Source organism: Mustela lutreola, chromosome 9 (genome assembly GCF_030435805.1).
Source record: "Mustela lutreola isolate mMusLut2 chromosome 9, mMusLut2.pri, whole genome shotgun sequence".
Lineage (NCBI taxonomy): Eukaryota > Metazoa > Chordata > Mammalia > Carnivora > Mustelidae > Mustela > Mustela lutreola.
This window is the reverse complement of record NC_081298.1, coordinates 22,633,032-22,648,838: the sequence shown is the minus strand read 5'-3', so window position 1 is coordinate 22,648,838 and position 15,807 is coordinate 22,633,032.

The following is a 15,807-nucleotide window of genomic DNA, read 5'->3' as shown; positions in this document are numbered from 1 at the left end:
TCAGCCACTTAACCGACTTCACCACCCCAGTGCCTCTGTTTGTTGAATTTAAAAGAAAACTTTTTATGTTGCACAGCAAAAAAGAGGTATGGAATTTTTCTACCAGAAGATGCTGTGAACATAAAAGAATAGAGAAGTGGAAGTCTTAATCATCTCTGACTTCTCTGATAGTTCCAGATGGCCAAGGAGTCTGGGATGTCTGCAGCAGATACGAAAGGGCTGTCTGTGACCTACAGGAATGATGTGGCACTGTTTAGGGACTAGGTAAATTGGGGTATCTGATCATATTCAGGGATCTTTCTGGATTTAGGGCTGTGGCTCCAAGATGATGGTATGGACAATCTTGTTCATTCATTTGAAATTTATTTACTTTTGTTTATGCTTGCTTCATAGCAGATCCGAAGGAGGATAAGTGGCAGTTTCTGTTCTTATTCTCTAGGCCAGGTGTCAGCAAACTCTATGTAAAGCGCCAAATAGTAAATAGTTCAGGTTTTTCAGGCCATACCATTTCTGTTTTAAGTATTCAACTCTGTTGGGTGAAAGCAGCTTTACTGTTCCAATAAAGCTTTATTTACAAAAAGAGGTGGTCAGCCAGATTTGGCCTTTGGGCCCTCTTTGCTGACTCCTACTCGAGTCAGTGAGGAGCCCTTGAAAATTCTTGAGCAGACGTGACATGACCAGAGAAGGGGTGAGAAGCTTTTTATTGAGTGCTTATTTTGTGACCACCATCTTGCCAATCATTTGACTATAGAGGCTGATGACCTTTGGGTTAAGATCCCAGCTCTGCCTCATAATGGCTGTTGAGGATTAAAAGAGATGGTACATGAACTGGAAAAAAGGTGTTTTTTTTTAAAAAAAAGCACTACATGTACAGCAAGATGTAGGATTTTATTCACCCTGACCCCTGGGTCCTGCATCCTGGAAAATGAGAGAAGAAACTTCCAGAACAGGAGGTAGGACCTGTTTTCTAGGGGTTGGTGGGTGAGGAAGTAACTAGAAGGGCAGCCTCGGAATGAGGGTGCCTGTGGGGGGAGAGACCATGGTGGCTGGGTTTTGGGAGTCTTGGGGGGAGCAGAGGAAGAGCAGAGGTTTTTATGAAGCCACCATTTAGCAGAGAGAAGAATTTGAGAATGCGAAATGTAAAGAGGTTTTCAAAGAGCTTTTCTGTGCCTTGAGAATATGTTTTCCTTTGGTATTTTCTTGAAGAAACCAAGGAAACATTTGAATAGCTCTTAATTACGGTTTTAGGCAGAGCTGCTGTTTCTTTGAAGTCAGTAACCAAGCAGAGAATGGGCCCCAGGTACATCCGGGTTGCACCTGTGAAGTTGTTGGTCCACAGGGAGTGCTCGGTACTCGGTACTCGGTACTCGTGAGATGTTATTAGCACCTTTTTGACTGAGCTCAGTTTGGCTGTCCACAGATTCTCCCTCCCCTTCAGTGGAATAGGAAACTGAGACTTTGGAAGGCTAAGTCTTCCTGATCAGTGCTGAAGGCCATCCTGGGTGAAGCAGGGAGAGCGCTCGTTGAAAAGTAGCACAGTGTTAGCTTTCCGTCCTCCTCACTGCCCATCCGGGCACAGATCTAAGGGTCAGGAAGCCCACGGGTCCTGAAAACATTTCCCGGCATTATCCTCATTTTCCAGACAAGGAGCCTGAGGCCTAGAGTGGCAAAGTCCTCGACCCCGCTCACTCATCTACTGGGCGGCGGTGGCAGGAAATGCAAGAGCTTTCTCCGCAGCCAGTGGCCTCCGAGGCGGGCAGCGTGGCAGCGCATGCGTGATTCTACCGCATTACTCATGACCCCAGATGAGCCACCTGTTTTCAGAATTCGGTACCCACAACCCTGGAACTGTGTTTGAGAGAATAGAACCGCCCTCTGGGATGATTTTCCATATGTAAATAAAGCATAGTCATACTTGGAGAGGCACACCCAGGACATTAGAGCCAAAAATATAGCCCCAGCACTAACAGCTTCTACTGTTTGGGGAAAATGGAAAAACCCATTTGAAAAATAAACACAGGAGGTATTGCCAGAGTTTTGTTATAGGAAGTGTTCAAGATCACATCTTGGGGTTGGAAACAAAAGCATTCTTTAAATCCTCTATTCCCTTTACATAGCTCATGGAAAAAGATCTTACCTTCAGTTATGGACAGTGTCGGGGGTGACACAGGTCACTTGACAACTCCCATGGTGCCACCAGAGGCCAGTTCCCCATGAGGCATTTCTGCTCTGTGGGGATTTTAAGGGGCTTAACCACAAGGGTGCTGAGTTGCAGAATTTGCAACGACTGGTTCAGGGCCGGCAACCAGGATGCGTAGTTTCCAGGTGAAGGAGAAGCAGCATCAAAGCTAGACCAGGGTTTTTCATGGCTCCTGGAGGCTGTGGGCTTTAGCTCTGTGGACGTAGCTGTGGGAAAGTGGTCCATTGAGACATGCACTGTGTGACTTTCAGCCAGGCTCCTTCCCTTTCCGGAGCTTCACTGCTATCATTTGTAACATTTGAGGGGTCTGATGTGTGTGCTTCAAGCCTCCCCCCAACCCCAGGCCTGTGCAGGGCCCCTGACCCTCCATGTCTTTTGTTTTGCTCCCCACCCATTCTTCAACTTCTAAAGCCTCCCCACCCACAAGAAGAAATCAGAATTGAGAAGAAAATGGATTATGGAGACATTTTTGAAGGTTATATAGACCAGTTCTTTTATAGTATGTCTCTCAATATGGGTCAGTTTAATGTTTTCTCATGATTAGATTTAAGGGATGCATCTTTGGCAGGAATCACGGAAGGGTGGCTGTGGTCTCATTGGATGCTATCAGGTGTCACAAGACTTGTTTGTTCCATTGCTGGGGACAACTTTGATTATTGGATTGAAATGGTGTCTCCACTGTAAAGCCACTTTTGATGATACTTATTCCCATTTTATTTTAAAAGTTGTGTAGGTATGTATATATGTTGTGGTTAAAAAAATTAGATTTACCATCTTAACCATTTTTAAGTGAGTAGTTCAGTAGTGTTAAGTATATTTAGAAAGAGATCTTCAGAACAATTTCATCTTGCAAATTTGAAACTCAATACCCACTAAAGGACTCCCCGTTCCCCTTCCCACCAGCTCCTGGTAACCATCATTCTATTTTCTGTCTCTGAATTTGACTAGATAATCTCCTGTAAGTGGAATCTGACAGTATTTGTCTTTTTGTGACTGCCTTATTTCCCTTAGCACCATGTCCTCAAGGTTCATTAATGTTGTGGTAAGATTTCCTTCCCTTTTAAGGCTGAATACTAGTCATTGCATGCACATATACACCACATTTTGCATATTCATTGTCTGTTGATGGAAATTGGGTTGCCTTCAGCTTTTGGCTTTTGTGAATAGTGCTGCTGTGAACATGGGTATGCAGACAGCTCTTTGAGAACTTGCTTTCAATTTTCTTGGACATATACCCAGAAGTGGGCTTGCTGCAATCATGTGGTAGTTCTAGTTTGGATTTTCTGAGAAACTGGCATCCTGGGCTGCATGGCAGCAGCACCATTTCACAGTCCCAGCAGCAGTGCACGAGGGCTCCGATTTCTGCACATCCTTGTCAACATTTGTTATTCTGGTTTTGGTTCCTAGCTATCTCATGGGTGTGAGGTGGCATCTCACTGTAGTTTTGATTTGCATCTCCCTTGTGATTAATGAGGTTGAACATTTTTCATGTGTTTTTGGCCTCTTGTCTATCACCTTTGGAAAAATATCTATTCAAGTCCTTTGTTCATTTTTGTTGTTGTTGTCAGATATATTGGTATATTGTAGATATTAACCCCTTTTCAGATATGTGATTTGTAAATATGTTCTCCAGTCCATGGATTGGCTTTTCTCTGTTGATGATGTCCTAGTCTGTTTTGATAGGGATTTTATGAGGAGATATGGAACTATGTAAATATCCCCTTCCTTATCATACTTTTCATTCATTCATTCATTCATTCATATTAATATTGGACTCATCGTTTCCTATTTTATTCAGTGTGTCAGAATCGGTTACTATCATTCTATATTTTGAAGCAATCCTTTTGACATGCTCTTATTCTCTGAGCCCTTTTTCTGCCACAACAGGATATTCCCAGATGATCTTCTGCTTCCCCTGATGTCATCTTGGAATTAGCCATTTCTCCAAGGACCCTGGTTCCTTTTCGTAGAGAATGGCCCTGACTCTAGTGCTGATGAAGTCTGCAGCTTTGAAAGGTCCTGATGTGGAGTGGCATACCTCATCAGCCAGCCAGAACAAACCCCTCCTTTACAGATGAGGAGACTGAGGCCCGAAGAGGTGCTGCTGGCCAGTGTTCCTGTTAGTGACAGCTTAGACAAGGACGGAGGTCTTTGACTCCGATGCAGTTCTTTCCCTGGTAATACATATTGCCAGCAATGAGGTGTGCTCCCAGTGGGGCCTGTTCCCTCTGGACTTCACTTTCCTCTTCTGTCCACTGAGGGATAGCTTTGCCCTAGAGGTCCATGACTGCTTGAGAGCTAACCTCTTCTCTCAGCTTTTTATGAGCCTTGCCCCTCTGGAGGCCTTTTTGGGTGAACCCATGTTAAATTGCAGAGGAGAGCTTCAGCTTTTAGCTCCTGCTCTGGTGGATTTGGGGCTTGTAGACCTGGACGAGTAATCCAAGTGCACACTGTCTTCCTGAAGGCCCCCTCAGTCAGCTAATGCTGATGTCATAGGGACATCAACCGAAGACAGAAGTCCAGGCCTCATCCTGAGTTGGGAAGGCAATGGAAAGGTCTCCTAGGTCTCCTCTACCCGCCCTCCCTGGTTCCAAGCCTACTTGGGTTAGACAGACAGCACCCAGGGAAACACTAGAAATGCTCCTTCCCACATTTGGAGGCTGGTCTCTTGAGCCTCACCTCAAAGTTGGGAGTGAGAAGCCTTCAGATATTCCATTAGAGGATGTTTTCTGTGCTTGATTTGGGGTTGGAAGGTGCTTCATCTGACCGTCTGGCTTGGTCAGCTATGCTCCGGGCAGCTCCCACAACTCAACCAGTGCCTATTAGCGGTGATACCATGCCAGTCTGAAAAACTGAACTTCTATTCCCTTTGTATTCAAGTCATTTGCTAAGCCCTCACCCCGTGTCCAGCATTGTGTTGAGTTCCATTCAGCAGACTTCCAGGTAACAATAATGGTGCAAGTGGGTTCCACATGAGGGGCACAAGAAGGGGGCTGCAAGGGAAAGGCCTAACTTCTGACATTTGGTTCTGGCATCTTGATTCTAGGGTGTCAGCTTCTCGTACCAAGACTGTATAGAAGTTAAAAGTGGAGTTGGGCAACAAAGAATGATTTTGCTAAGTGAAAAATGTGGAAAGGGCACTGTCAGCAGAAGGAACAGCTTCAGCAAAGTTGGAATTACAAAAGTATGAGGTTACCTAGAAAGAGAACAGGGCTCCAAGGTGTGCTAATGTCTAAGCAACAGAGGAAGATGTCGAAGACCTCAAAGCCTAGGCCTGAAGGGTGCAAACACTGTACTTCCAGGGAATGTGTGGACTTTGCAAGCAATGCAGCCTCCATGTAGGTTTTAAAAAATTTATTTTTTAAAAGTTAACATGTGCATAAAAGGAAACTGAAAAACACAAGAAGCAAAGAACAAAGTCATCCATAATCACAAGCAGTTTACAGTTTGACTTCTAGGTCCCATGTGTGTATCTACAAAAGTAAGCATCTTAATGTAATTAAGATCGTAGTTATGTATCATGCTTTTTTACACACCATGAATATTTACCATTTCCAAGTCCCCATACTATGAGTATTTCGATAACCAAGAATACACTACACCAACTCCATCTGAAAGAAAAAAGTGTAATCCTGCCTTTCTCGGCGACAAAAGATTTCAGAGAGGACAAAAATGGCAACAGGCCTCTAGATAAAGATACTGGCAGGGTTACCATTAAAATACTGCATTCCCTTAATGTTCAATAAAAACAGACATAAGTAAGAGTACACAATGTATAATGCTTCTAAAACAATTCATTATCCAATCTATACTATTCAAATATTAGCAACGGGGTATGTTTCCATTGAATCACTTAATGTATTCCTATAGTACAGCCAAAGAGACGCACACACATTAACAGTTATTACAATGTAAGTATGAACGCATCCGCATACAGCTCTCCCTCTATCCTTCTGCCCCTCTGCGGCCAACCTAGTAAGTCCTCACATTTCTGAGACAGCATAACAATTCCATGTCCAAGATGCTTCTTTCCTATCAATGATAAAAAAAACTTATAAATTGGTTGATTCACTAGCTGTACATTTTATCATACATTGTCACCTCAGGACATCCAAAAAGCTTAGATGTTACAAAATAATGACACTTGTCCACAACAAACACAGGTACTTCATCAAAATGCACATCCAGACCTATGGTTTTAACCTAAAATGGTCTTCTATATGTGGAGATAACTAGCAAAAAGCCCTTCCCTTCACCCCTCCTCTGCTCCACCATTTTAATGACCAAGCATAGGACTACATCTAGCTCTAAGAGGTGACTGACAGACACTCCCAGAACAGTCCTTCCTAAAAACTAACAAAAGGGCATTCATAAAGGGAGTATTTTACTACCTCTACTTTTAATATATTTTGGGTATTAGGACTTGTTTATCCTTTGACACACAGCAACATTAACTAAAATGCACATACAAAACTTTAAAGACTCATGGGCACAGAACCCTTTGCTCCTCACTTCCTTCCCTGCCCCCATCCCCATCCCCTAGTGAACCCAGTGAACAGTCAGCATACTCCCCAAGACATCAAGTTTAACAACTCCATTCCCAAAATACAAACATTCCTGTAAATTAACAATAAAGGGTGTTGCTACTCTACTAACATGTTGTTCACTTTCAAACATCCAGACGACTAGATGTTTCAAGTAAGGATTTATTTAAAAATTTGCCCACTACATACATAGTAGCACTGAAAGAATATTCTGGCTTAGAATCCTTCCTCTTCTCATTTCTATCAACATAGTGGAAAGTAGAAGCATCTGTAATGCTTAGAGGGGATTTTAACAATTTCACTTCCTCTAGTTTTCAGAATAGTCTTTCCTGACTTTAAACACAAAGTGTACACAATGTATTTGTTTACTAACTACTTTTGTCATACACTGGCAACCTCTTAAACATCTAGAAAGACTAGATGTTGTAAATTAGGACTCATTTGTCCTTTATATACACTATATACACAGCTAAATAAAACAAAATGCAGACATACAGGACAATGGTTAGTCTTCCCTAACTACAAACATCCTGGTATAAAGCCCTTTGCTCTTTCTTCTCCCTCCTCCCTGAACCAGTACAAATATCATATGATGTGTACTGCTCCGAGAGGTGGTTTCATCATTTTGATCATTCCATTTTCAAAAGACAGTATTTCATATGAATTTTAACAAAAGGATTATCTACAAAATGTGTTATTTTACTACCTCTACTTTTAACATACTTTGTGCACTTCTAAACATCTAGAAAGGCTAGATGTTTCAAATAAGGACTTGAGTTTGTCCACTATATACACAGTAGTGTTGAATAAACTACACACATGTAACAATGGGTTATATCTGAAAGTGTCTTCTGCATGGCAACATTCCAGTCTAGAACCCTTCATTTCTCACAACTCCTCTCTACCGCCCACCCAGTGGGTGAGTGCAAATAGGAACGTGTCACTTAGATGTGACTACAATGTTATCTCTTCAAGTCCTTTTCAGAAGACAGCCTTTCCATGAATTTTAACACAAAGTGTACAAAATGTGTTAGTTTACTAACTCTACTTTTGTCATACATTGGCAACCTCTTTAATATCTAGAGACTAGATATTATAAAATTAGGACCTATTTGTCCAGTATATATACAATATATACAGTCAAGTTAAATGCACATAACATATAGGGCAATGAATAAGCTGAAATTTCCTACTACACACTAGCAAAGCATCTTTTGCAATTTCTTCCCTCCCACTTCCCTCAAACCAAGGAACAAGTATACTGTTCAGAGAAGTGGTTTAGCAATTCCATTTCCAAAGATAATATTTCCCATCAGTTTTTAAAAGCTATTTATAAGAAGCATTACTCTACTTTTACATACATCAAACATTTCTAAATATCTAGAAAGACTAGATATTTCATATAAGTACTTGTCCACTGAGTACACAACAGCACTGTTAAATAAAACCGCACACGCCTAACAATGGGTACAATCTGAGGTATATTCTAAATATGACCATCATTTTGGACTAAACTATCCCCTCCCTCACTTCCTTCTCTCCACCACCAATCCAGTAGACAAGTACAGGCAAGTGTAATGTTTAAAGGTGGTTGAACAAATTCATATCCAAAAGTCATTTACAGAAGAAAAGCTTTCCTTTGAATTTCAACACAATGTGTATAGAATGTGCTAATTTTACTAATTTGTCATACATTGGCAACCTCTTCAACATCTATAGACTAGATGTTGCAAAACTAGGACTCATTTGTCCATTATATACACTATATACACAGCAAAACAAAATGCACAAAACATACAAAAAATGGTTTTGTCTGAAAATGTCCAAGCACAAACACGCTAACATATTATCTTTTGCAATTCTTTCCCTTCCACCACCTTCAGGCAACAGAACAAAGATACATGATAGAATACTGCTCAGAGGTGGTTGAACAATTCCATCACCAAGACGGTTTATTTCCTATGAATTTTAAGCAAAAAGATATTTACAAAGCGGTATTCTACTACCTCTACATTTAACATACGTTGGGCACTTCTAAACATCTAGACAAACTAGATGTTTTAAATAAGGACATAATTTGTCCACTATATACACAGCAGTCTTGAATAAACTGCACACATGTAACAGTTATAATCTGAAAGTGTCTTCAAAATGTGAACATTCTAGCCTAAGACTATCCATTCTCATCTCTCCTTTCTCCACCAACCCAGTGGGCTATAATGCTCACATTTTCAGAAGACGAGCTTTCTAGGAATTTTAACACAAAATGTACACCATGTATTAGTTTACTAACTCTATTTTTGTCATACACTGGCAACCTCTTTAACATCTAGAAAGACTAGATGTTGAAAATTAGGACTCATTTGTCCAGTATGTACACTATATACACAGCTAAGTAAACCAAAATGCAGGAACATAAAGTACAATGGTTCACCTTCCCTCACTATAAACACACTGGCAGAGCTCTCTGCACTTCCTTCTCCCACCCCCTCTGAACCAGTGCACAAACACAATGTGTACTATTCAAAGAGGTGGTTCGGCCATTCCCCCTAAATTAGACAGCATTCCATATGAATGTTAACAGAAAGGTATTTACAAGAATGTCTTTTTACTACGTCTATTTTTAACACGTTATCAGGCACTTCAGAACATCTAGAAAGACTAGATATTTAAAAAATGTACTTAGCATTGTCAACTATATATACAGTAGCTGAGGGATAAAATGCACACACAAAACAATGGTTGTAATATGAAAATGTCTTCTAAATATGACCAGTCTGGCACCGAACCTTTTCTTCCTCCTCAAGGTCGTCTACTTCATGTCCTCTCACCCACTGAACAAACGTGGACGCGAGTCGCTCCTGATGTCCCTTCTAGAGGTGGTCTAGCAATTCCATTTCAAAGTCATTTTCAAAAGACATTTCTATGATTAAAAAAAAAAAAAACAAATAGGCATTTACAAGACGTGTGATTTTTCTAATTCTACTTTATCATATGTCGGCAACCTCTTTACATCTAGAAGGCCTAGATGTGACAAAAAAGTTTTCTTTTGAAAGGTTGGGGGGAAAGTTGAGAGCAGCTTTTTCATATTATATACACAGGCCTTCTAAAAAGGGCCAGTAAATCTTCCCGAAGGGTGGTCTTCCTATTGGCCAAATGCGGTACGTAGTTCTCCCATTTCGATCTTCCAACATCAACGTCAGGAGGAACGAAGACCAACCGCCTGTGGCCCTTTAACCGTTCCACCCGTCGTCGACCGGGGCTTCGCTCACCTTCCCGGCCCGTTAGGGCCTCTGTCCACCGTTCTCCATAGAAAGTGAGGTTTCGTCCAGTGGGGGCGGAGCGGTCATCCCAGGGCCGGGCCTGTGGGGCTCCAAGGCCCAAAGGCTGCCGAGCTTGCGTCCACGCAGACCCGCCTTCTCAGGCCCTCGGCGGCCCCAACGGCCCTCCGCGGCATTCGCGTGGCCGCCATTCTTCTCGCTCCGCCACACCCGACGTCCAAAGGCGCCGCGAGCCCGCTGGCTCGGGCAGGGGCTTGGCGGAGGCCCCGCAGAGTTGCGCCCGGGGAGTGGGCAGCAGGCGAGGTCTGGGCTCCGAAAGGCCGCCGCCATCGGCGCCAAGGTGGGGGTGGGGGGTGCGGAGAAGCTCGCAGCTGCTTCATTCTGGGCCTGGCCGATGGGCAGCGGCGGCGAGGGCGCTGGGTCTCTGCAGGTCGGAGCCCGCGACCTGTCCCCGGGCCCCCCAGGTCACCCGCCAGCCTCAGGCCGGAGGGCCTGGAGGGCCCTGGGATCGACGGCCACGCTGCGTTTCTCACCTCGCTCTCTGCCGGAACTGACTTGGCAGTTCTCTTTGCTGGCGAGAGAAGGGCGGCACCGGAAGTCTCCTAGCGCTGGGACCGGCGAGCGGAGGTTCCGGGACTGAAACGTTCCGGCAGTGGGGAAGGGCAGGGAGGGCGTCACTTCTTCCAGGGGTGGGATCAGGCCGCCCTCCGGGTTTACCTTTTGCAATGGTAATAAGTTACTCGCCTCAGTGTTCTCTGAACAGGCGAGTGTGCGTCGTTTCTCAGTGCCCTCATTTCCTCATTTTGCGGTAAGGAGGTTCTACATTTTTTATTCATTCACCATTTATTTATTGAGCACCTACCATGTGCCACGTAAACACTGGGAATGCAGCAGTGAAGAAAAAACTCCACACGAAAATTTCTGCCCTTTTGGAATTCACCTTCTAGTAGGGAAAACAGATAATCCTTAAAATGCCTAAAAAAGCAGAGAGCGAAAGTGCTCTGGAAAATAAAAAGTCGAGAGGGGGAATACGAAGTGTGAGTGTGGAATGTTTGAGATGGTGGTCAGGTGACTTTTGAGCAGGAATCAGAAGGAGGTGAAGGAATGAGCCATACATGGGGATATTGGGCGGAAGATCCTTCCCGGCAGTGGGGGTGGGAGAGCACAGCCAGTGCACAGGCCCTAAAGCTGAAGCATAAGGCCTGACCTGTCCCAGGAACAGCAAAGAGGCTGGAGCTGTGTGAGCAGGCAGGAATGTAGAGGCTATGCCAAGAAATGCAATGTGAAGGAGGGAAAAAGTGATTTGGTGCTTTCTTTGTAAATGAGATGGGAGCCGTTGGAGAGCTTTGAACTGTAGCATGGAGGAAGAGCTGACGTGGAGCCAGAGGTAGAAGCAAGGAGACCTGCTAGAAGGCTATTGCAGTCAACCCGCTTGAAATAGGATAGGGCTCGCCCCAGGATGATGGCAGCAAAGGTGGCCCCCCCCCCAAAAAAAATTGAATTCAAAATAAATGTGAAATTGAACCTGCAGGGTTTGCTGAGAGACCAGATGTGAAATGTTCAAGAGAGGAATCGAGGAAGACTCCAAAACTGTTGGACTGAGCAAATGAAGGGGGAAATTGCCATTAACTGTGATGGGAGAGATCATAGGAGGAGCAAGTTTTGGGGAGAATATCAGGAATTCACTTTTATTATTATAATTATTATTAATTATTTGACACAGAGAGAGAGATCACAAGTAGGCAGAGAGGCAGGAGGAGAGAGGGGGGGAAGCAGGCTCCCTGCCGAGCAGAGAGCCCAATGTGAGGCTCAATCCCAGGACCCTGAGATCATGATCTGAGCCCAAGGCAGAGGCTTAACCCACTGAGCCATCCAGGTACCCAAGGAATTCACTTTTAGACATCGTGAATTTGAGATGCCTGTTTGACATTCAAGTGGAGATGTCAAGTATGCAGGTGGGTTTCTGAGTCTGGCATTTAGGGGAGAGTCTGAGTTGGACATAGGCATTTGGGAGTTACCTGTGTATAGATGTCTGAGCCCTGAGCCCTGGGGCATTGTAACCTGCGGAGGTCAGGATGATGAGAAGGAACCAGCAAAGGAGACTGAGGAATGACCAGAGTGGTAGGTACTAAAGGAGTGTAACATCCTGGAAGTAAAAGAAAAAAGTGTTTCAAGGAAGAGTGGATAACAGTATCAAACATTATTGATAAATCAGATAAGCTATGGCTGAGAACTATACTTCTAGCTTTCATAATGAATGCTGTTTGAACATTCTTATTAATTTTTAGATTTTGTGGAGGCTTCTGATATCATTTGGGTGCCATTTTATAAATGGAAATAAAGATCAAAGCATTGGTCCAGGTTTAAGACTCTTGATGCAGACCCAGACAAGATTCCTAGGAGGAAAATCTGACGATCAGACCCCTCTGCTGGAAGGCAGAAAAGAGAGGTGAGAAGGCCAGGGGCTCTGGGGCTCTGGTTCATAAGGCCTGAGCCACAGGAGTGGCTGAGGGAGCAGAAAATTGGTGAAGTCTGGGCTTCTACTTTTTTTTTTAATTGGGAAAATTTTAATTACTAAGCATCAAATGTGTTTTACATTGGTAACTGCAGTACTGAAATTGTGATACTTTAAATATTTTTTTCAAAAAAGGTTAGTGATTTTTGGGGCGCATGGGTGGTTCAGTGGGTTAAAGCCTCTGCCTTCGGCTAGGTCATGATCCCAGGGTCCTGGGACCGACGAGCCCCGCATCGGGCTCTCTGCTTAGCAGGGAGCCTGTTTCCTCCTCTCTCTCTCTCTCTCTCTCTCTCTCTCTCTCTCTCTCTGCCTGCTTCTCTGCCTGCTTGTGATCTCTGTCTGTCAAATAAATAAACCTTTAAAAAAAAAAAAGGTTAGTGATTTTCTAGGAAATATGAAGATCCAACTATGAACAGAAATGTAGCCAGTCTGGGTCACTACGATTTGGTTAATGCTTATCTTAACAGGTGTTCACGTTTCCTGTCTACAATAAAGTAGACTATGAACTTCTTGTCTCTTTGAATTTTAGCTAAAACTCCATGAGATAATTTAAAGGAATGCACTTGGAGCAAAAAAGTGATCCCAAAGTAGGTCCCGTATTTTTGTATCCTTTGGGTAAATACCTAGTAGTGCAATTGCTGGGTCATAAGGTGTTTCTATTTTTAATTTTTCAAGGAATCTCCATACTGTTGTCCAGAATGGCTGCATCCACACCAAAAAACTCCCAGTCTCATCTTCCTCCTAAATATATTTAACATACATCTCATTCCCTGTGCTTTCCAATACAGTAGGCAGCAGCTACATGAGGCTATGTAAACTTTAATTAAAATAACATGAAATTAATAGTTCAGTTCCTTAGCTGCACCTGCCACATTCCAAGGGTCCTGGGATCAAATCCTGCATCGGGCTCTCTGCTCAGCAGGGAGCCTGCTTCCTTTTCTCTCTCTCTCTCTCTGCCTGCCTGTCTGCCTACTTGTGATCTCTCTCTCTCTGTCAAATAAATAAATAAAATCTTAAAAAAAAAAAAAAGAAGTCAGATCTTGTTACTCTCTTGTTCTCTCTTGTTTCAGTGGCTTTTCATCACACTTTGAATAAAATCCAAATTTCTTACCATCATCTGCTGCCCTATCATTACCCTGCAGCCACACTGGCCTCCTTGCTATTCCTTGTACTCTCCAAGCTCTTCTCAAGCTCAGGGTCTTTACACAAGCTGTTCCTGATACCTGAAAGGGTCTTCACCTGGCTCTTTGAGAGGCTAAATATCTAATCATCCCATAGATCTTTGTTCCAATATTATTTCTTTAGAGGGTCTTTCCTGATCTCCCTGTCTCAAGGGCTTTCCTCCAGTTAATATTGCAATACCCTACTTATTTCCTTTATTCACTGATCACAATATATTAACATTTTATTAATAATAATATTTTGGGGGTGCCTGGGTGGCACAGTGAGTTAAGCATCTGCCTTTGGCTCAGGTCATGATCCCAGGGTCTTGGGATTGAGACCCTTGTCAGGCTCCCTGCTTGGCAGGAAGCCTGATTCTCCTTCTGCCTCTCCTGCTCCCCCTGCTTGTGCTCTCTCTCTCTCTGACAAATAAATAAAATCTTAAAATTATAATAATATTTCTGTATTTCTGCACTGTATGAAAACCTTCGCTTTATATACTTCATCTTATTTATTGATTTTCTAGTTTCTTTTTTTCTTGCTTTCCCCGATGTCTTTGGCACCCAGTACAGTGCCTGGCATATAGTAGACATTCATGATTGTTAAACAAACAAATGAGTTAATTGAGCACTGGCTATGGGCCATGCACTGTGCTAATGCATTTTGCATAGGCCGTCTCATTTAATTTGCACAGCAGTTCTGTGAAGCAGGTACTATTATTACTGTCCTGTTATCAATGAGAGGCCATGCAGCTTGTCTGTTCTAGGGAGAACTAGGATTTGAAGCTGGTTCATCTGACTCTAGAGCTCCCTGGGAAGGCCCTCTAGAGGGTCTAAAGGCCTGCCACACACCAGCCCACAGCCACCCAGGGTTAGATTGGAACCTGGGAAGTGAAAAGACTCCTTTTTTGAAGGGCTTCCTATTTCAGATCAGACCAAAGTCTCTGGGTTTTCGCTGCTCAGCCAGGTGGCAGATTTAGGGCCTGGGTCAGGACTCAGGATTGTTCGGAGTGGGGCAAGCTAAATGCTCTAATTCCATTCTGAGTGTCCTCAGTGGGGCTGGAGGACTGGCCCAGAGACCCCAGACGAGACTCTGAGCCAGACCCCAGGCTGACTACTGACTCCACTGTGGCTTCCTGCCTGTCTCAAATCAAGGACAAGACAAGGCAAAAAAAAAAAAGTAAAAATAACAAGGCTTCCGGGTACTCTCCTTGGGAAACATCACATGTCAGGCCTGTGACACAGAACGTGTTTGTTAGGCCAAGGGCTCCAAGCTCATTAGCGGGAACAGTGCTGAGCTGCAAAGCCACCCACGCAGCTCGCTTGGGAAACAAACACAGTGCAGGATCCGTCCCTCCCGGCCTGGGGACGCACAGCTCCGCCATCGTCAACAGCAGCACACATCTGCGCTGAGACGTCCCGTCGGCAGCAGGGCCCGGGAAATGGATTGTGTGTGGGTGTGTCCCAGAGAGGCTGCTCATAATCCTCGGAGTCATTATCATCGGCCTGCATTTGGGGCTTGCTTCTGCCCTAGTACAGAGTTTCTCAAGCTTGAGTCATTCCCTAATCAGCCTAACAACTTCCTCCGTACCCATGTAACCATCAAGAGCAGTTTTTACTTAATACCTCTCTGCGCATGGACTCACTTAGCCCAAGTCAAGTGATCATCACTACGTTAGCCTTGTCCTCAGAGGTATTTGTGAAATCACCAACTCGAGATGCTGCTTATATGTTTTCCAAAGCTTGATAATATAAATATACAACTCTTAAAAGAATATTCATCTGGGTTCCACTCGAAATCATCTTGGTACAACCAAGACGCAAAACAATTAGTTTCAAAGAGGCTTAAGAGACAGTCTGGAAGAGCCCCTGATGGCCAAAGCTGGAACAGTTTGAGCAACAAAAGAAATAACAGTACTGGATTATAGCCCCGACTATAAACGAAATATCCATGGGTCCATACCGATGTGAGGAAATGACTGAATAAATAAATGAATGGAGGAGATTAGACACATCTTCCTTATGGAAGAACTCCAAATGATTTATCCCTTCCAGGCTACCGAGCTTAATTCCCCTCCTTGAGTATGGGCTGCATTTAGTGACTTTC